At 59.0% G+C, this 24,520-nt stretch overlaps 1 protein-coding gene across 10 annotated transcripts in view; it reads left to right on the forward strand.

Annotated features, from left to right (window-relative positions):
* Nucleotides 1-24,520, forward strand: part of ELFN1 (extracellular leucine rich repeat and fibronectin type III domain containing 1) — a 72,556-nt gene that overhangs the window by 36,084 nt on the left and 11,952 nt on the right. For all 10 annotated transcript variants that reach the window (XR_012035760.1, XR_012035759.1, XR_012035761.1 and 7 more), the window contains exon 2: nt 1,241-1,402. The gene's annotated coding sequence lies outside the window, so the exon portion shown is untranslated. The remainder of the gene's footprint in view (nt 1-1,240; nt 1,403-24,520) is intronic.

Here is a 24,520-nt window from a genome sequence, read left to right on the forward strand (position 1 = left end):
TCCTGATGCCTGGGCTGCGTCTCAGCCTGGAAGCCTCCTCCAGGGTCGGTGGCGGGTGCAGAGATTCTGAGCGCTCTCTTTTTTTTCCAATTACCTTTTCTAAGGCAGGTTTGGCCTTATTAGCATATTCAAATGCAGCCCATTATTATTTCAATTAGCTGTTAGGTAATTAGCTCTAATTGATGAGCATTCCCCCCACCTCCCCACATATTTTTTGGTTATTTACATCCGCCTCTAAGCCACAATTTCAGGTAATTACGTGCCACTCACACAGCCATTAGCGTGTGTGCGCACACGCGTGCGCATGCCCGCACACACACACACACACACACTCTCCCTCACATGGCGGGTTCATTCTCACCTTTTAATTCCCTCTCCCCACTCAGGAGCCTGGGGGGTTCTGGGGGGGCATGTGTGCAGCTGGAGCAAGGGGACCCCGCTGGCTCCTGCCCAGGTCCTCCCAAGGGTACCGCTTGGCCTGCAGGGCCACCAGAGCCCCCTTGTCCTGAAGATGCCACCTCCTCTGGGCAGCTCTCCTCCCCCCTCCCAGTGGTGGCATCATGGCACCAGGCGTCTGAACATTGTGTCTTTGCTGTGTGGCCTGGGAAGCAGATACCCTTCTCTGCCTCCACTTCCCTGTCTGTGAAATGGGGACCAGTGGGTGGGAGTGAGGGAGAGTAAGGTGGTGCATCCAGGTCCTCGGCAGGCATCCTGCTCGTGGCTGCTGGAATGGCTCCAGGGACGGAAGGGAGGAGTGAGTGATCCAACCTATGGGCTGGTGGGGGACCCAATTGTGGGCTGGCGTGCAGGCTGCAGAGCGGGCTTCCTGGCTGATGCCCTCTGGCGTCGGTGGTCTGGTCTGGAATCCTCACCCTCTGCTCCCCAGCAAAGATGCTCTTGGGGTGGAGGTGGCGGCCTGCAGGGAGAGACCTTGCCTTTGCTTAGCCCACCTCAATGGGGGGGGGGGTCAAGGGAAGCAGAGCCAATCCCCCCCAACACCTGGGTCACAGCAGGGGCGGGAGGTGAGCTGGCACCGTCTGTCCTGCTGAAATCACTGACATGTGCGTCCTTGTGTGTCAGGGAGCGCAGCCTCCCCACTGTGCTTGTGGAGGTTAGCTCTTGAGCAGCGGTGCACGCAGGATGGATGTCCCCCTGGCTCTGGCACGTGGGATCTCCCCAAAGCCATGATGGCTACAGGCCCATTCCCTTCTTACCAGCTTCTCCTTCTGTCCCGATGCAGTGGCAGCTGCCTGGGTGACCGTGTGTCCTCCATTCCGTCTGGACCTGTATTATTCCTCTGGGCCCTGGAATGTGGAGAAGATGTGCATGACCCCTGCAGGCAGGAATCCAGCAGCCAGTGCTTCTCTGACGTACCAGCTCACTGGCAGGCCCTGACCCAAAGGTAAGGGGTGCTCTGGCCATCGGATGCTGTCAGCATGAGGGGAGAGCCAGTCCTGACAACCGTGACACAGGTGTGCTGGGGTCACCTCACAGGCCTGGAAGGAGAGGGGGGCTGCGGAACGGCTCCCCATCCCCTAATCCCCCACATGTCCCTGTGGGGAGGGACTGCCTGTCTGATGCGGTATGTGGGCTGAGGAATGGGTTGCTGCGGTGTGTAACCAGAGGGGTCAGGGGATTGGGGCTCAGGGCCAATCCGCCAACCTCCCCTGATGAGTAGGGGTTCTGAGTGGGTTTCATCTTCCACCACCTTACAGAGGTAGGTGCTTGCACTGTGTGTTGTATACCATGTGTACCACGTAAGTTATGTTAAATGGACTTACGCTATACGTTTGAAAAACAGGGTCTAATATGAAAAAGAATGATCCAGAATACTGAATAGAGTACGTCGGTGGGGAAAGGGTCTCGAGGCAGCCGTCGTGGCCCAGCCGTGCTGTGCCTGCTGGCGTGGTATTTTCCGCAGTACTGTTGGGAGTCCCAGATCCTCTCCTCCCCCCATGCCTTGGAATCTGCCAGGCCACAGGTCCTTCACGCAGGTCTGGGACTGACTTTCAGTTTGCAAACCTGTCTCCAGTACAGGTGCATAACTGTGGAGGTGGCTTGTGTGGTGAAGCACGGTTGTCCTATGGCGCGCGACCAGCAGGAGGTGCTGTCAATGACGCAGCGCATTGAAATGGGGGTGGGCGGTGGGGCGGGGGTTAGGGTTTGCATTTTTGCAATACATTGGTTGCCTGCTGCGTTCAGGCATCATGACTGTGATGCCGAGGCTCTTCCAATTCTGACCGTGAGAGGAGGATGCATCTGGGAATCACGGGGCTGTCCTTCATTACATGGAGGAGCGGAGACTACTTCTAGAACTTCCAAAGGCATCCTGCTGGGGGTCAGATGGCTCCCCAGGCTTCTCCGTGGCTTTAGCGGGAGGCGTCCAGGAGGAGACCATGAAGGGCTGTCCCGAGGATGGAGGAGAGCCCACCACAAGATGGGCAGGGTGTTCCAGGCAGAGATCCAGCCGGGGAGGGAGATCTGAGATGGGACAAGCTCTGTGCGTGTGAGGTTCAGAGGGACACCCGTGTGGCTGGAACTTGTGGGCGTGGAGGGGTGGGGCAGGCGGGGTTGGAGGGCTGAGTGGGGCCAGGTCACAGGGCCGGTTACTGTTGCTGTTCCTCCAGGTGTCCATGGGGTGCCTGCCATTTGCCAGACCCTGGACAGTGTGGTGCTAGAGACTCTCATCTCTCTAGGAGCACCAAGTCTAGAAAGGGGAGAGTGTGAGGATGCCTGGCTCATTCTGTACGATGGCCCTGTCCCTTCAGCTGACATCAAGAAAGTCTGGGGTGAGGCGCTAGTTCTGACCCATCACTACCAGTCATACCATGGGACAGTGAACAGCACCTGCCCCTCTGTAGGTCTCAGTTTCCCTGTCTGAAACATGAGTGAGGGTGTCCCCAAGGACAGTCCTGAAGAATGTCCCCTGAGGCTAAGAGTCACTGAGAGGGCAGGGTGGATGGTCTGGGGTCAGGACTGGCTCTGACTGTGGCGGTACCCAGAGACCCACACAGCAGTGTGGTGGGCCACCACCGGCCGACAGGACCCCTCAGAGGCCCAGGGCTGCAGCAGAGCACCGGTGGCCAGGGCTGGGCTGGGCGGACTTGGTGGTGCTGACCCCGGGTCATGGGCTCGGGAGTGAGGGTGCAGGATGGCACCGGCCAGCCAGAACAAGGGCTTTGGCTGAGACTCCTGGCAACAGCCCCTCTGTGTGTTTGCCTAGGACACTGTCTCGGAGGGGACAGGTCCACCTGTCCTTGGGGTGATGTTGGTGTCAGGCAGACCCCATTCTGCTGATTTTTGGTGTAGTGCTGCAGGTCACGTAGCACCTCTGATCTGTTTCTTATCTGTAAAGTGGAGGTAGTAATCTCTCCCAGAAGGCAGGCAGTCAGTGGGACGTGCACGTTGCTCGGCGTACAGTAGGCACCAAGGAATGGTGGTGGTGTTTCCCCCCTCTGAGCAGGAGACGGCAGTCTCTGGTCTGTCATCTCAGAGAAGCACTAGTTCTTTCCCTCCTGGAGGCACCCGTCCTCCGTAGCCCAGGCTCAGGCTTACCGTCACCTCGCCACCCCAGACCCAAACGTCTCCATCCCCGCCCTCCCTTCCTCCCTCCCTCGGGGCTGCGTGTTCCGCCCATCAGCCTGCGGAGCCTGGCAGGTGGCAGACACTGAATGAGTGTTTGCTGAATGGATGGATGGATGTTTCCCGGCCTGGCCCACCTAGGTGGCAGGTGGCAGAGCAGATGGCCCGAGGCTCCTGCAGGGTCTGGCAGAGGAGTGTGGACACCACAGCAGCTCTCCAGGAACGTGGGTGCTGGGCGCAGTGTTTCCGAGATCCCCTACAGACAGAATGTTTTGTCATGCGGTGACTTGAACTTTCTCGGTTCTATTCCTGCCTGCCTCCTCCTCTGTTTCCTGGTCCTGAGGCCTCGTCCCTGGAAGTTGCTTTTGCTGAAGCAGTGACTAAGAGGCCAGAAGGAACCTTCTGTGTGTTCTGATGACCCCAGGTGACCTGCTGGCCCTGGCCCAGCCCTTGGCCAGCCCCGTGTTCAGCACCAGGGCCAGAGCCACAGCCTGGCCCTTCCTGGGCCTGTGGGTGCAGAGGGAGGCCTGCTGGGGAGACGGGGGTCTGGGGGTCTGGGCAGAGCTGGAGTCCAGCCTCCTCTGTAAGACTCCCACCCCCACTCAGGTCTGTTTTCTTCTCTGGGAAGTGGGGGGTGATGCTTCCCCAGCAGGGCTGACATGGCTTATGGGGCACTGGCCCAAGGCCACCCACCTTCCCCTCCTGCACGTCCCGCCCCTCCCCCAGCCTTCCAGCAGACACCCCACCCCTCCCCCACCTCTCCAAGAGCAGAGTTATTTATCTGCCGGATGGTGACAGGCGGCAGTGACTGGAGTTAGAGCTGCTGTCCAGAGATCAGCTGGCGGCTGCAGAGCAAACAGCCCGAGCTAATTAGCAAAAGGTCACTCCAGCTGCTGGAGCCCCCCGCTTTTGAAGTCAGGCCTCACGAGGCGGGCTGGAAGGAACCCGGGACTTTGAGTTAGTGGCTTGGTTACCAGGACAGCTTCAAACCCCTGCCCACAGCTCATTGCCTGACTGCCCAACCCACGCGTCCAAGGCTTTGCCTAGAGACTCCTGGCGCCCGGGATCCAGCCATCCGCCCCGGCCCCAGGCCGGACGGATGACTGGAGACACTCAGCCCCCAGCCTTAACCTTGCCGGCCTCCCCCATGGTGCCCGGGGGGGGGCAGACTGTCCCCCATACAACAGCAGAAGTATGGGGCTGGGCAGGAGCCACCCACGTGCCCCCATGTTCCCTCTGACTGTTCTTACCGTTTTTCTTTAAGTAAATTCACTTTTAAAAAACTTAAATAAATACATTTATTTAAAAGGGAAGCTTTATAGCACTACTACAAATGGAAAACAAGCCTCCTTTGCCATAAATAGAATTCATAATCATAAAAATAAATTCAGTGGAAACAAAACAACGTTATTAAATTCTGGTTGGATGCCGTAGCCCAGGGGAGGCTCGGAGCCCAAGGCCTGCTGTTGCTTTATTAAAACGAGAGAACAGCGAGTGTGCAGAGGTGTTCAACACTTAGCAGCCCCAATCTGAGACTTTCTTTTTGATGTAGTCAGAAGCACTGAAAAGAATTAAAGTGAAGGTAACTTTCTAATAGGAGTCTTCAGCATTATTTTATGCTGCATCAGCTAGGGATTCAGTTTGGCTCCATGAGACAGAGACGGAGTGTCCTGTGATTGGGCCCCACTAGGGGGTTCATTTCTTTCATGTAAATAGGGTGGCAGTGGTGCACAGCCCAAGGAAGTTGTCAACCATCTGAACTCCATGTAGACTGCGTCTCTGACATGCTTAGCATCTGTCCTCATGGTCTCAAGATGGCAGCGGCACCTCTAGCCGTTGTATCTGCATCCCAGTCAGGAAAAGTGGTGGTGACGAAGAGAAAGGAATATGCTGGCTAAGTCAGCTCCTTGTTATCAGGAAGATCACAGTGGGCACTTGAGCCTGTGTTCTCGCCCGCTATGGTCCACTGCTGCCTCATGGATGGTTCTCATTAACAGGATGGTTCACCTGTTTGCTGCATGTTTACTTGGTGTCCACTGTTTTCCAGGCCATAGAGCCTGGCCGTGAGGTCACAGGCTGGCATCTGTGGGAAGAGTCACCACCCATCCCAGGACACCCTCCTGGGCCTCCTTCCTGCCCCCCACACCTAGTTCCTGCTGCTCACAGTGGGTCCAGCTCAGGGTGGACCCTGCCTTGGCTCCACTTCCCCTCTCCGAAGACCGAGGCTACCCTCACCACCTGTGTATGTAGGGGAGAGGCGGGAGGGAGCCAGGGTCAAGCTGCCTACCTCTGGGCTGCCCTGGAATGGGGGTAGCCCCTCCCTCCCCATCCTGCGTCCCTGAAGCCCCTCCTTGGCATTTATTGTCTCTCCAGTGGGCAAGCAGGCTGTAGGCCTGCATTTCTACTGCCCTTAATTTGTCTTCTCGTTTCCCCATGGACCGCATATCCCACGGCTCCTGGCCCTAATTAGCAGGAGGAGGGGGCCTCCTGCCCCACTCGGTCCCTCCTGGCCACTGGCTTCGCCTTCCAGCCTTCACTGCTTCTGACCTCCTCTCGTCATGGACCTTACTCCTGCCTCTGACCCTCTGCTGATCCCTCTGCTGGCCACCGCGGACGCCGGGTTTGAATCTGGGTTCCATTGCTAAGCAGCTGTGCAGTCCGGGGCATGGCACTTCGCCTCTCTGTGTTTGTGCAATGGGGACAACAGCAGCTACTCGGGGGGTATCTCTGGTCATTGAATAAGAGGCACCCCACCTGGAGCCCTCCATCCTCCCCTCTCCTCCCTCTGGCTTCATCCCTGCACGTGTGTCCCCATGACCTGGGGGCCAACTGCCCTCCACACGCCCAACCCCAGTGACTCACTGCCTGGCTCCCCAGCCCCACCCTGAGAACCCTGAATCCAGCAGTGGAAGTGGGTCAGGGGGCATGTGGGGAGGGGGAGGGTGGGCAAGGAGGCCGGGTGACTGCTGTTGAAGCAATAGGAGAGGGGGAGTGGCTTGGAGCAGGCCTGGGAGGAACGGAGCAGACAGGGCTGTTTTTCATGGTAATGATGTGATGTGGAGGGACGTGGCCCAGAGCCCTGGAGAGTCGTCTCTGCCAGGACAGGCGGGAGGAGGGTGCAGTCGGGTGGGGGGAGGACTCATTTCCTGGGCACCTACTCTGCACGAGAGGCCTGCCCTGGTCCACAGGGACCTGTAGTACTTCTAGTACTGGACCTCCTGGTACAGGGACCCTGAGTGACCACGCCAGGGTCTGCAGGTGGAGAGAGGTCACAAGTCTTGCCCAAGGGGGTCCGGGTAACCCATGCCCATCTTGCGGAAGTGTCCCTGCTCTCTGATGGAGGGGGTGGTACGTGGAGCCGCCTGCAGGGACTCCGTCTGGCTTGGCCCAAGCTGCTCCAGGCTTGCTCTCTCCCTGGACACATGGACGTCCCCAGCCCGACCACTTGGCCCTGAAATGCCTTGTGCACATCGGCAGGTGGCTCTTGCAGGCTTGCCAGCTGATGCCCTGAGACTCTTGGGGAGGGCAGGTGAGGTGGAGCCTGTGCTGCAGTCCTACTGTGCGCTCCTCACAGAGGGGGTGTCCGGGGAGCTGGGGCGCCCCCCACAAGGCCTGGCTGGGGACATGGCTTGCGTAGGTGCTGACCATCCTAGACGGGACCGCGAGGGCATGCAGAGCTCAAAGGAGGAGCCAACAGGCTTCCTGCAGGTGCAGAGAGGACCATCCCCTGGTCCTTGGTTGGGGACCCAGAAGACCAGGGACATGGCCACACTCTTGACAGCAGGGCCCTGGCCATGTTTTCATTCCTCCTCCTGAGCATTTCAGCCTTTCTGAGCCTGGGTGTGAGCGCTTCTGACAGTGGGGTGCCCCAGAGGCCGGTGGGGGTTGGCCTCCCCCATTTTCGCCTCCAGGAGCATCCAGAGCTGCCCCAGAGCCTTCCAGGGTCCTGAGCACCTGCACGGCGTCAGCGTGCTGAATGCTGCCCATCCCTCCTCCCCACACTGCAGGGGCTGTGCTCCCCACCAGCAGGGCCGGCTCTAGGTCTGGCAGCCCTGACCCCCTCAAGTGCCTCCTTTCATACCCAGGGTCCAGTTCGGACAAATACATGTGGGAAGATGCCCATCGTGCAGCGATGGCTCCCTTCCCAAGCCCTGCCAGCCCTCGCTCTGTCCGCTGTCCATCCTCGGCATGTGGCACCTGGCCCCCTGCCCCCAGGCTGTGTTAGCGCTTTTGGAGCCCTCCGCAGCTGGGCTCTGTGTGTGGTTGGCACCAGCACCACGGACACCCACCTGCTACACATGAGAAAGCATCGTGATCCTAGCCCGTGTGTAAGACGAGGGCCACAGCCCTGATGGCTCCCAGTTATTTCAGAGGATACCCACAGACGCAAGGGTCAGGGTTACAGACCACACCTTCCTTGAAACAGCCCCTTCTCTGCCCCTGGCATCCGCACTCCTCCTCTGGACACTCCTTCTCTTAGGTGTCCCCAACATTCCCACCCCCTTCTCACTCTGCATCCATTCCCCTGCGCTAGGGTTAGCTACATCCCCACGCAGGCAGGCCTTGGGGACACAGACCCCCAAACCTGGCATGGCTCTGACCACACTGGCCCATCGTGCCCCCACCCTTGCTTTTGCCAAACTGCCTCTCCACTGCTCCTGACTCCCATTGAGGGCAGAGCCAGCCTGCCTGCTGCCCCACTGATGTACGTGGCCTTCCTGTCACCGCTGTGCGGGAATGCACCAGCTCCGCTGGTCTGGCCTCCTGTGTGCCTCTCTCTCTGTCTCTCACTCTCACTGGGGACAGATGCACAGACATCAGAAGTGCCTGTAGCTCAGTGAAGTTCTTGTGACCTGGACACACCCATGTCCCCAGCACCCAAACTGGCCATCAGGGCATCACCAGCCTCCCTGGAGGCCCCCTTGTACCTCCTTCCCAGTTGCGACCCCCACGGACAACCAATGACCACATGGTGTTGCCCATTTTGGAACATGGAGTGAACGGTCTGTGCACGTTGGCGGCGTCCATCCATGTTGCCGCGTCAGTAGAGTTTGTGCGTCTTTCCTGCTGTGTGATGGTTTTCCATTGTGGCTGCACCGCTGGCTGTTACGTGTTGATTGTTGATGGGCATGTGGATGACGTCCAGTGAGGCCATCTCGGGTGCTGCTGTGAACACTAGATTTCCCATGCACGTTCGCATGTGCTTCGTCAGGTTCCTCTGTGTCTCTGGCTCCACCACGTTCCTCCTTTTCCCCTCACTGTGGGGTACAGACCACTGCCACCCCTTCCGCAGGCTGTGGAGGCTTCCTCCCAATTCCCCATATGCCTGCAACAGTCCCTTCTCCATCAACAGCCAGAGTGATCATACCTCCTCTGTACTAAACCTTCAGTGGCTCCCTATTGCCCTTGAGATGAGATCCTGTCTTCAGCGGAGACTCTGCAGTGGGATCAAGGCTCCCAGCAGCCCTGTGGGTCTTCTCACCAACCCCTCCAGGTCCCAGCTCTCCCGGTCTCTCTGGTCCCTCACATGCCCTGTCTCCTCTGCTATTCATCAGGTGCTTTTGTATGGTTGTTCTCTCTTCGTTCAAGCCTCTGCAGAAACATTACCTCCCTGGGGCAGTTCTCCTGGACCCACTAGACCAGGCTGAGTCCCCGACTGACCCACGGCCACATCACACTCTTATAGGTTGAAATTCAGTCTTCCCCTCCAGACGGGGCTTCCCCTCGCAGCCCACCAGCCCTGCATCTGGCATGGGGCAGGGACCTGCTCACCGTGTGTGGCTAGGCAGGACAAAGCTGCAGTCCCCCTAGTGTAGGTGTGTGATCAGGAGCTGGAGGGGCACGCTCAGAGTCGCCCAGTGGGTCAGCAGAACAAGGGGCCACTGACACGGAGCCCGTGAGGACCTGGCTCTTCCCAGAGCAGTTGGCACATCTGCAGAGTCGTCTAGAGAACCAAGGACACAGCAGGGCCCAGAGGATGCAGCTCAGATGCGCAGCGACAGGCACTGTGGTCGGTGTGGCTCCTGCAGCCTGGCCCCATAGGCCCAGGGCACCCCCACCCCTGCCCCGGCCCCTCCCTGCATGCCCTGGGCACCTCCTTCCCTGCCCAGCACGCTTTCCCCTGTCACCCCGTCTGGGGCGGACACCTCTCCTTTTCAACCCCACGCCACACCTGCTCTCATCAGCAGGAGGAAGGCTGCCCCCTCAAACCCTGGCCGAGCCTGGACAGAGCCTCCACCCATCACCTCTGCTGGGAAGCAGGCAGCGGGACCAAGGGGGCTGAATTCTCCAATGTGATCTGTGGGCTTCCTCCTCTTGCCTTTCATCCCCCCAGAGGCCTTGCAGATTTCGTGTAGCCCTTGGTCCATGCCACGGGGAGGCCTGTCCAGCCCCCAGAAGGGGCAGTGGGCCCAGACCCCAGCCTGCTTTGGCCCCCTGGCAGGCATGCTGAGAGCTCCCTGGGCACCCAGCACTCAGGTTTGTGGCAAGAGGGAGCAGGAAGCTGTCTTCAGCCGCTCAGCCCTCCCTGGGGTGGGGCACCTGGTAGACCAGACGGCCCTTAGCCCCAGCCCTGTGTGCAAGGATTGTGTCAGCATGGGGCTGGGGCCCCGAGGTCCTCAGGGCCCCTCCCTGCTCCAGTTCCTCATGGGGACCACCCATCCCCTCCTGGGGCTGGATCCCCTCCTCCCCTGAGCCTCCCTCTCTGTCTCTGTACTTGGGTCTCTCCTTCACAGAATCGCTGGTATCGTTACTTTGATTATATAACGTGGACATTGTCTCGTTATGGGAATCAGCCGCCGCTAAATCCCGAGTTAGCTGAGCTGCACCTCCTCTGGCCCAGGGGCTGCCTCCGGCCTCTCTCCTGGCCCCCAATCCCAACCTGACCACGCATTCGAGCCTATTTTCTCGCCAACAGAGCGAGGACCAGCGTATGATCATCTGCTCCTTCGTGTCGCTGTGTCATGTGTGATAGTGTTTAGTTAAACGTCCATCGGCACCTGTAACATCAGACGTTTGATGGCAGGTGGCTGGCGCTATTGTAACTGACTCCCCGCCCTGCGGGGCCGCTGCTGGCTTCCCACGAGGAAGTGGAGACACAGATTTAGTGACTTGCCCAAGGCCGCCGCTGGGCAGGTGGCAACTCTGTCTGCAAGCCCAAGCTCTCAGCCGCTCTGCTCCAGCGCCCCGGTGGGTAGTGGAGAGGCAGGCAGAAGGGAAGCAGCCACAGGGGCAGCTGCTCAGCCTCCTCCTGCCCCTCACCCCAGTCACAGTGCCACCCCCAGGGTCCTTGGGACGGGGTACAGGCAGCCCTCTGGAGAGTGGGCAAGAGAACAGGCCCTCGTCCAGGTTGTGCTGCAACCCTGCTGTGTGACCCGGGGACACTCCCTTTCCTTCTCTGGGCCTGAGTGCAAGCCCTTATAAGGCAGAGGCCAAAGTTGGGGAGTTCTCTTGATGTGGTTCCTCAGGCACCTTGCTGTGTAGGCAACCTGTCTGTCCCCGCTTGCCCTGGCACATAGGTGCTTGAAACACTGTCCACCAGATGAAGATGCTAGAGCATCATGGCCACGGGTCAGCTTGCCCATTTGCAGGAAGCCCAGTTCGGTCCATCAGACCTTTCCTCGGTGCATGGCCAAAGCCAGGTGGGGCTCAGGGTGGAGGAGGGCACTCTGAGGGAGGGACTCTGTGCTCAGTGGCCGTGACAAGAACAGCCTTTGGCCCCTCCGCCCCGGGCATCAGGCATCAGCTGAGCTGGTCCTCAGGGCCACAGAAAACAAAGCACGAACCAGAACCAGGGTTCCAACAAGCTCAGAGGGCATGTGGCACAAACGCAGACCCCTGGGCCCTACCCTTAGCCTATTGAATCAGGAGTGGAGGTGGGTCCTGGAGGTCTCTGGTTTGTAGAAGCTCACAACAATAGTGTTTCTGACAGTTTTCCTGGTTTGAGGACCCCCTGCCGGGGGCAGTGCCCTCTCTGACATCCCGCCTCTCCTTGCATACTGCTGGCGACGGCAAGCTCAGTTGTACACAGCAGCCCCTTCCCTCCCAAAACATTTAAAAATGTATTATAAAATATTCAAGATACCTCAAATATTTAAGGAATCTCTAATAAATATTTCACTAAATATGAAATATTTAATACAGCTAAAGGTATGAAGAATAATACCATGAATACCTGAATGCTGTCCCCTCCAGCTTAACATTAATCCCCATACGCTGCCTGTGACACAGGGGAGCCCCGGGAGGGCACGAGAAGGCCCGCGTCCAAGTGTCCACTGGCCCCCGAAGCTCCTGCGTGCCCCCATCAGCCTGGCTCCCCCTCACTTTCTTTCTAAACTTGTCATCATGGTAAAATACATACCACGTGAGATTCACCGCCCTCCCATGATTAAGTGTGTGATTCAGGAGCACCGGGCGCACCGTGTCTCCAGGCCGCTCCGGCGGGCCCCCCCCCCCCCCCCGTCCCTGTTGGGCAGTAAGGTCTTTGCTGAAGTTTGCAATGGTGCTTCTCACCCTTTCTTTTATGCTTTGCCCTCATGTGCACAGATATTTGCAAAGACACCGTCTGGCGTGGTTTAGAGCTTTCCACCCGCGGCAGGTGCAGCGGCGGGTACTTTGGACGGCTCGCACCAGGAGAGGCATCATGCCAAGTGCACGGCTCGCGGCTCGCCCCCTCTCACTGCCCTGTAGTGCTCTGCTGTGCATGGCTGCGCCACGCTCCAATCCCTTCTCTTGGTGGACGCCTCGGGTCCAGTGCGTGTCCTTGGACACTTCTCACTGCTGCGCCAGGACACACCAGGCCCAGCCACTTGGCTCACGGGCTCCGTGCACCTCTCCCTTTGCATAATGCCACCTAGGTGATTCCCTGCAAGCCCGCATTGCTCACACTGTCATGAGCAGGCTCAAAGAACTCTCTGGGAAGGTGAAAGGTCCACCGGCAGGGCCTGGAGGAGCCTGCTCGGCAGCTGGGGGTGCGCTGAGGCCCCACCTCCAGGCCAGACACCCCCACCCGCCTTTCCTCAGACCACCTGGCTTTGCATCCGTGCTCCACCAGCTCACTAGCTCACCTTCAGGTGTGCCTGCCTGGGCCTGGTGGCCACAGGACATTAGCCTATGCACAGGGGCTCCAGGGCCAAGCTGCTGAGGTTTGAATCCTACCCCACGATTCAGCAGTTGTGCAAACTCAGCCAAGTTCATTGACAACTCTGTGCCTCTCCTGTAAAATGCATAACAACAGTACTTCATGGGATTTAACTTCATGGGATTAATCCAAGTACTAAAGAAGTTAAGAGAAGAAAAGCACCTAGTATGTGCTGTAAGAGTGTGGGCTCTGGTTATCTTAAAGTCTGGAGCCAGACCCTCTGAACACAGGCTGGGCGGTGCTGCACAGAGCCAGATTATCACTTCCTCTATTCTTTTTTTAAAATTTTATTTATTTATTCATGAGAGAGAGAGACAGAGAGAGAGAGGTTGGCAGAGACAGAAGCAGGCTCCATGCAGGGAGCCCGATGTGGGACTCAATCCCGGGACCCCAGGATCATGCCCTGGGCTGAAGGCGGCACTAAACTGCTGAGCCACCCGGGCTGCCCTCACCTCCTCTATTCTACCTGCTGTATCTCTGTTAAGTCAGCCAGAGTTCCCTTCTCAGGGGACCCCATTGACTGGCTCAACTGGCTCTTGCCTCATTCTTTTCCTTGTGGGTGACATAGCACCATGCTTCTCTGCTGACCCCTTTCCTGGCATGGTTTTCACCCTGTGTAGTTCGTTGAGGTGGATGTGACCCATTAGCTAGCTGGAGGGAATGTCGGCTCCTGGTCCTGGCCTCCAGCAGCACCTGTCTCCTGCGGGCTCTCAGAGTTCATCCAGGCTGCTGCTCACGCTGGTGAGGACAGAGCCTGTAGACCACCCCAGACAGCCCGTGGGTGCCCCGGCCCTTGGACGTGTTCTGCATCTCCCTCCATGCCCGCTGTCACTCTGCCACCCAGGCGCTGCCCTGTCTTGTGCACCCCTGATAACTGGCTCTAGTCCCTGCAGGAGGCCCTGGCCCCACGAATGTCAGACTCCTCCAGGAGCCCTTGGGGGTGAGGGAGTGAGGGGCAGTTGCCCCCTAACCTCCCAGCACCCCCCGGGCAGCCCAGGGAATGGGGTGGTGACCACTGGGGTCGAGGTGCTCTGTCCCAGAGGGAGGCTGCCTTGCCTGGAGTCCCACCCACAGCTGACCCTGGGCTGGCACTGGGGGGCCTGGAGGTAAGGGGTCCCGGCGTCTAGGCGGCGGGGAGATGGAGCCAGGAGGGATGCAGCTCCCTCTATGCACAGCAGCGAGGCGGGTGGCCGGTGCATTCCCAGGCGACAGACGGACAGAGGGACAGCCGACAGACGGAGGCCCAGAGTGAGGCAGGCAGGCGGAGTGGGGGAGGAGGCCGTGTGAACCACAGCAGGACCGCTCCCTCTGTAATGTGTGGGGCGATGAAGGATAGACTCGCGGAGGGGAGCGCGTCCTCACACCCCACTTGGGTGGTTTCCAGCGTTGTCAATTATGCTGAGAATTGAATGTCCTCCAGCTGCTCCGGCGGTCGGACTCCTGCCCGCCGTGAAACAATAATTAGACACTCGTGTGTGCGGTGTGGGTGTGTGCATGCGAAGCGCGGTGTGGGGAGGCGGCAGGTCCACGGCCATGGGGTCACACTCTGGGGACGCACACGCAGTCACACACGGCCACACCCTCTGCGGGTCTCAGGCTGTACACCCTGGCTTCCCAGCCCCCCACCCCGGGGGGGGCACCCAGCCGGTGGTCTCGCCAGAGGGTGCCCAGCCCCCTGCCCATAATGCTTCCCCGCTTCCAGGTTTTACTCACCTTGGCCCTTTGAAGCCTCCACGAGAGGCTCTATTTATAACAGCCGGCATATGGACCACGCCGGATTTCTTGCTCAGACATATGCTGGGAGGCTCGGGGCAGCTAGACGCAGCTCCAGCCCCCCGCCCCCAGTCACACACACAGGGAAAGCCTGCCCAGAGCTGTCCCTCGGCCCCTCCAGCACCCCTGGATCTCAGGGACGTGGTGTGGGTAGAAGGGGCCCCAGCACTCAAGGGGATCTGGAGTCCTTTCTAGCCCAGAGCGGGTCCCTCAACGCCTCCTCTCCCACCCCCTGAAGAATACAGACCAGTGTGCGGGTGGCGACCCCTGGGTACTGACAATAGTGCCGAAGAGAAGAGCCTGTGTCCCCACCAAGAGGAGGCACCGGCAGCCAGGGCAGGGTCAGCTGGACCACAGGCCCGGCCACACCTGTGAATGGCCAGGATGCCCCCTCCTCAGGGGACATGGGACCAGTCCACGTCCCCTTGTGGGTCTTGGCTGCCTGGGCTCCTGCAGGGACTTTCTTCTGCTTCCACATTCAGCTTGCTGACCCTATCCCTTCCCTGATGCCATCTGGCGGGGGCTCCGCTGGGTCCTCCCCATCCTTCGCTGTCAGGAGGGAGCCCCTTTGCAGTATCCATCTGGGGCCCCGAAAACCAGGGGGAGGCAGGGCCAGACTCAGATCCCTCCACTTCCCAGCCCCCCGGCCCCATCTTGGGCAACAGGCTGTGGTTGGCTCCATGGCCCCATCCCTGAGCCCTGGCCACCACACAGCACCCCCACCTCCCAGCCCCCAGAGCGTCTCGGTGACTAACAGCAGAGCAGCCCCTTTCAGATCAATTCTGTTCCTGGTCTTGCAGCTATAATTAATGTCTGCTGTGTCATTAGATTGATTTTTTATGGACTCTGAGAGCTGGCGGGGAGAGCAGAGGGGCATCTCCCCGGGAAAAGACGCCAACCCAGCTCTCAGGCTCCCCAGGACTGGCTGCACCTCCCAGACTTCGCTTCCACTCTTCTCCACCCCTCCATCCCCAAATCCTGGGGATAGCCAGAGGCTCACATGGCCCTGTGGGGCCCAGCATGGTGCCAAAGGGACACATGTCTCCTGCCCAGGCCCTCGGTGAGCCCACGGGGTCTGCTGATTGTTCCCATTTCCCAGAGAGAAGTCTAAGTGACTTGGTGGCGGATGGTTCACACCCCACGAGCCCTGCCTCTGGGAACTCCTGCCACATGGGGTCCTGGCTGGTCATTCACAGACCCCACTGCTTTTACTGTCGTGATGGCCCTGTGAGCGGTGTCTGTGGCTCCATTTGTCAGCAAAGTCAACCGAGCCTCAGAAGTTAAGGCAGCTGCACAAACCGCTGACCTGGAGTGCAACAAGTCCCGAGTCACATGCGGGTCAGAGCCTGTGTGTCCAGGACAGCGGGTGTGGACTGGCCTTCCCTGACCCCCACGCCACAGGCACCCCCTTTCTGGACTGGCAGTCTCACGATCTTGGCACCCCTGGAGTCTGAGGGCAAGGAGTTCCCTGTGACAGACAGGGAAGCCAAGGCGCGGGGATGCAGGGCTCACCCCTTCGTGGTCCTGCTCACGTAAGAGACCACCCGAGCCTCATAGCTTCATGGAGCGGGCATCCAGGGTGGGCTCAGCTGGGCGGCTCGCCTTCTCGTTGCAGCCAGGCGCTCTCTCTAGCAAACCCCCAGATCCTCCCACACGCCTCTGGCTTCTCCAGCACGTAGTGTCCAGAAAGTGGTTTTTGTTGGTGGTGGCTACGTGGAAGAGATGGAAACGGAGCTGCCCAGGTGGCCGAGGACTGTGCCCAGGACAGACAGGGCTTCTCTTTGGCCAGCGCTTGCTAGCCAGCGTGGTGTTAGGGCCACCCAGATTTGAGGGATGCAGAGACAGACACACATCCCGTGCAGGGGGAAGTCAGGGTTCCCACACAGAGAGCAGAAGGTGAAACTGTGCCATCCTTTAGGGACGTCCTTCCTGCCATGGCCACCACCCCGAGCCCCTCATGTCTGCAGGAATTTGGCTTTTCTCCTCAGAGTGGACATTCTGAGAGGGTCCAGGCCTTTGCCCATTTTGTGTTCCTCATGCCCCCGGCACCTGATGTGATGTCCACCTGACCACATGTGAGTGACTAGGAACGGGACCCTAGGGGACCCTGCAGGGGTCTCACAATCCTAACCTCATCCGAGGGGGCTGGGGCCTCCCAGAGGCCAACTGTAATCCACCAAACAAGATGCCTACCAGGCTGGCGTAAGCTTTCCCAGCAGATTTCTCTGCCATTTACTCTGCCTTGAGCCAACCCTGAATCATGAAAATCTAGAAGCACGAAAGACAGATCAGGGGTGACATTCACTTGATAAAGTGGCTCATGGTATTTGTCCATGCGGCTTCCGGGAGCATGTTCACCGTGGAGGGGCCCTGAGCTCTCAGACCCAGGAGTCTCGCCTGAGTTGGCAGCTGCTGCCGTCAGCAGGAAATCACCCAGAGGGGAAAGTGAGAATGGCCCAAACCCCAGACTGCAAACACGATTCCGAAATGAGACCCCACACGACAGTTCTCACCTGTGAGTAGATCAAAAATCCTTGGTGAGACACAGGCAGATCTGATTCCACAGAATATTAGAGAGATAATCTGCCCCTATTATGTAGGATTTATCAAAAGAATTCAGAGATGGCTTAATATTGGGGAAATCTGTTAATATAATACACAGCATCAACTGGTTGGCCACGGTGCCATGTGGATAAATGACAAGAGGCATCTGATAAAATCTAGGGTTAGTTTCCAATCTTAAAGTAACAAACAGAACTAGGGATAACTTCTCATCATGGTAAAGAAATAGGGTCTCAGCTCCACAGCCAGGATCATGCTAAATGATGAAATTTTTCATGATTCCTGTTCAAAAACTTTTATTAAAAAAAAGCAACAGTGCCCTTTATCATTGTCCAGAAATTCTGGACATAGCAATAAGACATGAAACGGAATTAAACAGGATGTCTATAGGAAAGAATTGTAGTCATTTGCTGGCAATCTGATTTGAGACCTAAGGAAATCGAAAGAACAACTGAAGGGGACCATTTGCGACCTCGGCAAAGGTACTGGGCTGGATATAAAACACACGCGCACAAATCAATTATTCTCATCTGTGCTAGCAACAACAGCTAGTCGGAAAACATAATGAAATAAATGGTCCCCACTCGCAGTGGCAACAACAGAAAAACCCCACGGGATTCCCAGGAATACATTTACAAGAAAAATTTCAGATCATTATGAAGAACTCTGTGGAGTTTCCTGGGAGACCAGAGAAAGCGGGCATCGTGGGACAGGCCGTGCCAGGATATTACAATCCCGAAGGTTCTTCCAAAATTAATTTGTAGGCTCCATGCAGGCCCTTCCGTGCCTCAGCAGCGCATTTTGAAGAGCTGAATCAAATCGTTGTAGAAGTTCACCTGGAGGAATATGCAAACAGAGCAAAGGTTCTGGAAAAGGAGGAGGGATGTCTTTGGTCCTCAATACGGGAGCTAGTTACAGAGTTACGGGGATGCAAACGGGACTGTCTAGGTGTCACGTGAGGGGTGAGGGGCCTTCGATGCAACAGAGCTGTCCCCTCACAGGCTCAACCCCCATTCACGCCCTGCTCTGGACCTGAGAAGGCCACAGAAGATGCAGTCCTTGGAGCCAGGCGCCTCCAGCCTAGGGACAGACGGGGAGGGTCAGACAGGCAGCTCTGCAGCACAGCTGTGGACTTGCAGGGGCAGACCCCAGCCCCACTCAGGAGTCCAAATAGAGAGCATCTGGTGGGGCAGCTTGGAGAAAATGCAAGAGAAGCAGGTTGACCATCACATTAACAGGCAAGGTGGGGGTGGTGAGAGGCAGGCAGGGACTGTGGGAGACACCGACTGTCTTGAGGGCACTGGGGAGCCACGTGGGGTTGCAGGGGGAGGACAGGCTTGACCAGGCTTGCCCTGTGGGAAGCACACTCCGGTCAGGGTGAGGGATGGTGCGTCACAAATCAACCGAGGGAATGGATTATTCACTATATGGTGTCAGGACAATTTGTTGCCTGTTGGTGGGGGGGAATCGATTTTACTCCTTCTTTATACCAGCGAAATACCTTCCAGGTGGGTTGAAAGTTAAATGTAAAATTCAAACCATAAAGATGTAAACAGACAGAGGTGATATCTGCTTTTAGGATGGCTCGGGGTTCCTCAAGCTACCCAGCACTGGACACCGTGTGTGTGTGTGTGTGTGTGTGTGTGTATTTTGACTTCATGACACACAAATTAAAAATGAGAGTCTGTGGCCCAGGCTGGCCCCTGGTGCTGGCTTCCCTTCCAGAAGCCTCTTTCTTGGGATGCCGGCTTGAGGCCCAGTAGGGATAAGGGCTGCAAGGAAAGGGGGTCTTGTTCTCAGAGCTCACGTGGAGCCCCAGGGCCATCAGCGGCCTCCTGACAGGTGCCCAGGAGGAGGGGGTGCCTTCCAGAGAGACAGGGCCTCTCAGGCTCTGGCAGTACCGACCATGGCAGTGGGAGTAACAGATCCCCTAGGAGGTCTAGAAGCCCTGGGGAATGCCAGGGGGGCAGGGTTCATCATGACCCCTGGTTTAGCTCCAGTAACAGGGGAGAGAGCCCCATTTCTGATGCGGAGACACCTTGGTTGCTGTGGGGCGGTGCTGGCTGTTCCGCACCTAACCTTGGACTCTCGCCAGCCCCCCTCGCCAGAGCAGCCGATTCCCCCACCAGCCCAGGAACCGCTGAGACACAGCCAGCGGCACGGTCAGCCCAGGTACCCAGGACGGGTCCTGGCTCCATCCCAGCCCACGGGGCATCACTGACACCTCTTCGACTGGACTTTGCTTCGTACCTGGTTTCCCTCATTAGCGTAACATTTGAGGACTAACTGCTCAACCTCTACTCGAAAACCATGCCCAGAATCTTTGGTACAATTCATAGTGGCCAGGAGTAAAAAATCCTAGCAATGGGGACTCGAGGCAGGCCTGACGGGCATGGTCACCACATCTGGGTGCCTGGCCCCAGCTGGCGGGGTGTGGGGAGAGGGAGCTGTGTGCCCCAAGGCCCTTCCAGCCTTCTGCGTGGAGGTCCTGCCCTCCACCGGAGCTGGGAGCCAGGACGGGATCCCCAGGCTCAGAATGGGCTCCTGGAGCTCAGGACTCTCTGTCTAGGTTCCACTGGTGAGAGCACAACCGGCAAATCTCCACGTTGAGTCTCCGTCCGGCCATCCCTCAACACAACTGGAGAGATTCGGGTCAGCCTAAAGATAGAACTTCCTCGCTGCCAGGGTTATGAGGGTGTGATGGGGAACGGTGCCAGGTGTCCTTTGGACACCCAGACCCTTGCCTGGAGTCGGTGACATGCTTCCCGACGGCAGGGGGGTGGACCGGCATTCCTGGAGAGGGTCACGCGTCGTCATCCGGCCTCCCTGGAGGCCAGCCAGCCACCTTCTCCCGGTCCCTGCCAGCGCCGGAGCAGGAAACCATCGCAAAGTGATTTCTCCCTCCAACAGTGCTGTACATCATGTTTTTTAATTTAAAAAGATGCCCAGTGGAAGCATAACAGACCATTAAATGTTTGGATCCCTAATTAACTCCAGAGCAGCCGGAGCTGCGGGGCCTGCGGGAGGAGGGAGGGAGCAAGCCCGGCATCGTTACAGGGGTGGGGGGGCAGGACTCCGGCCCCCAGCCCTGCTCGTGGTGTCTGCTGCCCTGGGCACCCGAGCCCACCTTCCTGGGCCAGGTGGGAGCTGGAGCTTGTGCACACACAGCCCTGGGCCGCAGCTCAGGTTCCAGCTCCAGGGTTTCCTCTGGAGACTGAGGGGTGAGGCCGGATTCTGCATTTTTGACAAGCAGTGTGGTGGACGTGGATGCTATGTTCCCCTGCCTTACTCTGGGGAAACTTTGGCTTGCTGGCTGTCCAGGCTTCTGGAGCCTGTTTCCCTACCTGTCTTACTGGGGGGGATACCCCCCTGGACGTTGGGGAAGGGGCTCCCATGCCAGAGACACTCGCTGCATATGGGGTCCTGGAGGAAATGTGAGGGTACCGCCGTTTTGCACTCTCGCCGCTCGTCCCAGGCTCGCTAGGTGGACTGAGGCCCCTGAGGCCTGGGCTCCTGTGGACCACCCAGGGGCACCTGGCGGGTGGGTTGGGTGGGCGCTCCACACTCTTCCCAGGCCCTATCCCTTCCCCAGCAGCCTCTGCATCCTGGCGGGGTGGAGGGCGCAGTGTGGGTGACAGACTCTCTACCTTATGCCTCCCAGAGGACTAGGCCCAGGCCAGCTGAGGTCGGGGGCTTGCCAGACCGACCCTGTAGCCAAGTCCTGAGACTCCAGCCCTGCTGAGTCAGCACGGCTGGACCGCCGACTGTGGCAGCTCGTGCCAGCCTCCGAGGATAAATAGGGAACAGGAACAGAAAGGCAGGTTCAAGGTGGGCGATGAGCCCGGGGACAGCACTCACGGGGCCCTGGTGGGGCGGCACCAGGGCAGGTGGCTCACTGAAGTAGAAAACCCCACAAGGCCTGTCTAGCTGGCCTGCTCGGTCCACCCACATGGCCTTGAATGGTGCATTCCCTCTTCCATCCATCTGAGGCCAGGGGGCCGCTGGAGAAGGGAATGTAGTCATAGAGCATCCCTGTACCAGGCAACATGCTGGAAGCTTCAAATGATACGGTCATGTAATCCTCGCCATAGGGCTGCCAGGGAGCTGCCCGGGGGATCTCCGTTGGCCAGAGGATGGAGCAGGTCCAGAGAGGTTAAGTGACTCATCCAAGGTCACACAGCCAGAGTGTGGCAGAGCCAACATTCGTGTCCTGGCATTAGGGTGGGCAGGCCTGGCCCCACATGGGCTCGGCTGGCCCTAGGCCGCGCCGTCCGCCTTGTGGTCACACCTCCCAGCCGTGCCTGTCGCGGCCCTGAAGGCTCTGCCGCAGAGCCAAGCTGCAGCCGCAGACAAACATTAGCAGTAAACATGATCTATCGGCCAAACATTGGGGCGGTAAAAAGTTACCGATCTATCACTTTCCACCCATCTCCCCCCCACCCCATGCGCCTGGCCCTCGGCCCGTTTCCCTCTGGACGCGCAGAGTCTGGCCTTCAGCAGAATCCCTGGCTGGGCGCTGGCCGCCCGTCTGGGTGCAGTGACGAGCAGAGGGACGGTATTTTTAGGCAGATGCCTCCAGTCCGGCATGGCTGTGGTGATTATGCAAATCCGGCCATAAGAAGTTTAAGAGCCTGGAACCACCATATTTCTTTATTTCATTAGTGGCAGCACAGCTGCAGGGTTGAGGTGACGGAACAGACGTGGTGCCAGCCTCACGGGCACCGAGCCGTCGTCCCCTGGGCGGCAGAGGGGCTCCCCACCGTGGGCAGCGTGCGTGAGCGCACTCGTGGGGGCGTCAGGAGGGTCGGGCGGGCGTGCGGTCAACAGACCCCACACGGGGCACACGAGGCCCTGGACACCTCTGTGCAGAAGAACCCTCGGAGGCACCCGGCCCAGACCCGGCCCAGCCCTTTGCTTAACGTTACAGGGAGGGAAACTGAGTCCGGGAGCAGTCCAGGCTCGGGCAGGTCCTCCCTGCTGCTGCCGATTCTCTGCACAACCCCAGGACTGAGAAGAAGGAGGGGTCCCTCCCGCAGCCCAGTTCCACCATCGCAACTGGAGCCCTCAGAAGCGGGGAGCCCAGGCTCCTGTCCTGTCCTGTCCTGTCCTGCCACCACGCCCCTCCACGCCGGTCCCGGGGCTCCTGCCACGGCATCGCCTATCACTGCCCACTTCCTGGACGCCCCACACTCCCCGGACTAGGGCTGTTCCCGGATCACACGTGCCTTCTGCCTCCACCTTCTCTGCCTGTGATGCTCCTCCGGATGCTCATGCTCCTCAACCCCTCTTCACTGCCTAACAAATTCCTTCAAATGGCACCTCCTAGTGGAAGCCTTCCCTGATTGCCCTCAATTTTGCCACACCTTCCTGGCACCACGCAGGCCTCTGTCTCGTTCCCGCCGGTCTGTGCGTGCCTCAGGGACACCCGATGTCTGGTGTAAAAAACAAGGCAGGTGTTGGACCAGATGTGTGTGTGACAACCCCATGCTTGTGTCTAAGTATTTTCTGCCACCTGGGGTGGGTGTGCTGGGGCCCCCCTCTGAGCTGTTGACAGCCGCCCCCCCAATCCAGGCAGGATGCTGCTTTAGGAGCCAGATTTCTTTCCTTCCTAGGGTCCTCTTCGTGCTCGTTCTCTCCCACCTCCCTATAATAAGGTGCTTTTGAATGGCCACCTGATGCGTCGCCACCTGGGATGGGCCCCCTGGCCGCAGCCTGCCCACTGGCTCCCGTGTGAATGCACCTGCTGGGCAGGCTTACCCCTCCCATGGCTTGCCAGACAGGGCTCTTCACCAGAAGTCGCCGTGGGGTCCCCCAGTGTCCCCTCTCCAGAGCAGCTCAGCACCTAGCCCATTTTCAGTAGAATCCGGCCTCCCCATCTCCGCTCGAGGTTCCATCTGTGCCCCCAGATCTGCACACCCAGGGACCAAGGAGTGCTGGCCACCCCGGCCGGCTGTATCCACCCCCAGACCCTTGCCTGGGGACCCACTGTGAGCACCTACCCCTCCCCGCAGGCCGGGATAGGGCTAGATGCCACCGCGGCAGCCAGGTGGACCCTCGACAGGGAGCTGTGGGGTCGGTGGCTGAGTGACCTCAGGCCAGCTGACCTCAGTGACCCCTGTCAGACCCCCACAGACACACATGAATACGCATGTGGGGGCACGTGAGGGCAAACACAGGATATGTGTGGGGCGCTCAGCTTGCTGTTCTGCAAAGTGAGGACGTCAAACAGACCTGTGTTCCTAGTCCTGCTGGATGTGTCACAATCCGCAGGTCAGAGGAGGCCAGGGCTGGAGTGGCCACGGGGACGTGTGGCTGCGTGGGCAGTGTGTATCCTTGCAGCTCTCTCTCACCGGCCTGAAGAAAGCCAAGGGGGTGGTGATCTGGGAAAGGAGCAAGCGCCTTGGGGGCGGGGGGTGGTGGTGGCGGGAGGCAGGTTTTATTCCCATTTCAGAGCTGAAGTGTCCCAGGCTCCCTTCTCTGTTGAACTGCGGGGAGCCACTTGGGGCCGGAGACGTCCAGCAGCTGGCAGGACGCAGGGCCCCTGCTCTGGAGCCTGTGTCCCGGTGAGGGGAGACCAGCAGTGAATAGGGAAGTAAATAAGCAAGTCCCAGGCAGGGGTGCTGTTTGGATCAGGGGGGAGGGTGGCACTGTGGGGTGAGCTGTAGGGTCAGAAGCCAGAGCGCCGTGGGGAGGGAACGGGGCACAGTGGCCCTGCAGCTAGAGGGACGGGGGTGGTGTGGGCGGGTGGATGGGGCCCCATCAGGCAAGGCCTGGCAGGTCCTGGGGGAGCCTGGGTTTTCCTCCACTTGTTGAAGAACAGATGTCATCCAGGGTCGTGGGCAGGGATGCTGGACTGGCAGGATCCCTTGACAGTGCTCCACGGCCCCTGTGGCTGTGCAGGGGAGAGAGGATGCTGGGCAGCAGGAGACGAGGCGGGAGCCATGGGCATCAGCCCAACAAGAGGTGGTGTGGCTTGGACCAGTGTGGCTGCAGTAGCAGGGGCCCCAACAAGATTCCAGAAACCCTGTGAGGTGCAGTGGACACTTTTGCTTCTGGGCTGGGCATCAGGAGCAAGGGAGTGGGGGGAAAGCAGAGCACGTTCGAGGGCGGCGCATCGATTTTGGGTTTGAGGAATGTGGTGCAGGTGGGCTCGAGCTCTGAGGGAGGCATCTGTGCGTCAGGGGGCTGGACACACTGGGGGGCTTGAGACCCCCCACACCCCACTGGGAAAGTGAGCAGAGAAGTGCAGGCTGAGGTCAGAGCCTAGTGCCCGGGACTGTGGAGGGAACTGACGGGAGAGGCAGCAGCTTGGACCAGGAGTGGGAGGAGCTCCAGGAAGGGGCTGCTGGTTACCTGGGCCAGGTATGCTGTGGGGCCAGGAGAAATAACACACACTATGCCCCTCGAGCTGGCAAGACAGGTTGCCGGTGACTGCTCGGAGGGCGCAGGGTGGTGCTGTGCTGG

Source organism: Canis lupus, chromosome 8, assembly GCF_048164855.1.
Source record: "Canis lupus baileyi chromosome 8, mCanLup2.hap1, whole genome shotgun sequence".
NCBI classification, from domain to species: Eukaryota; Metazoa; Chordata; class Mammalia; order Carnivora; family Canidae; genus Canis; species Canis lupus.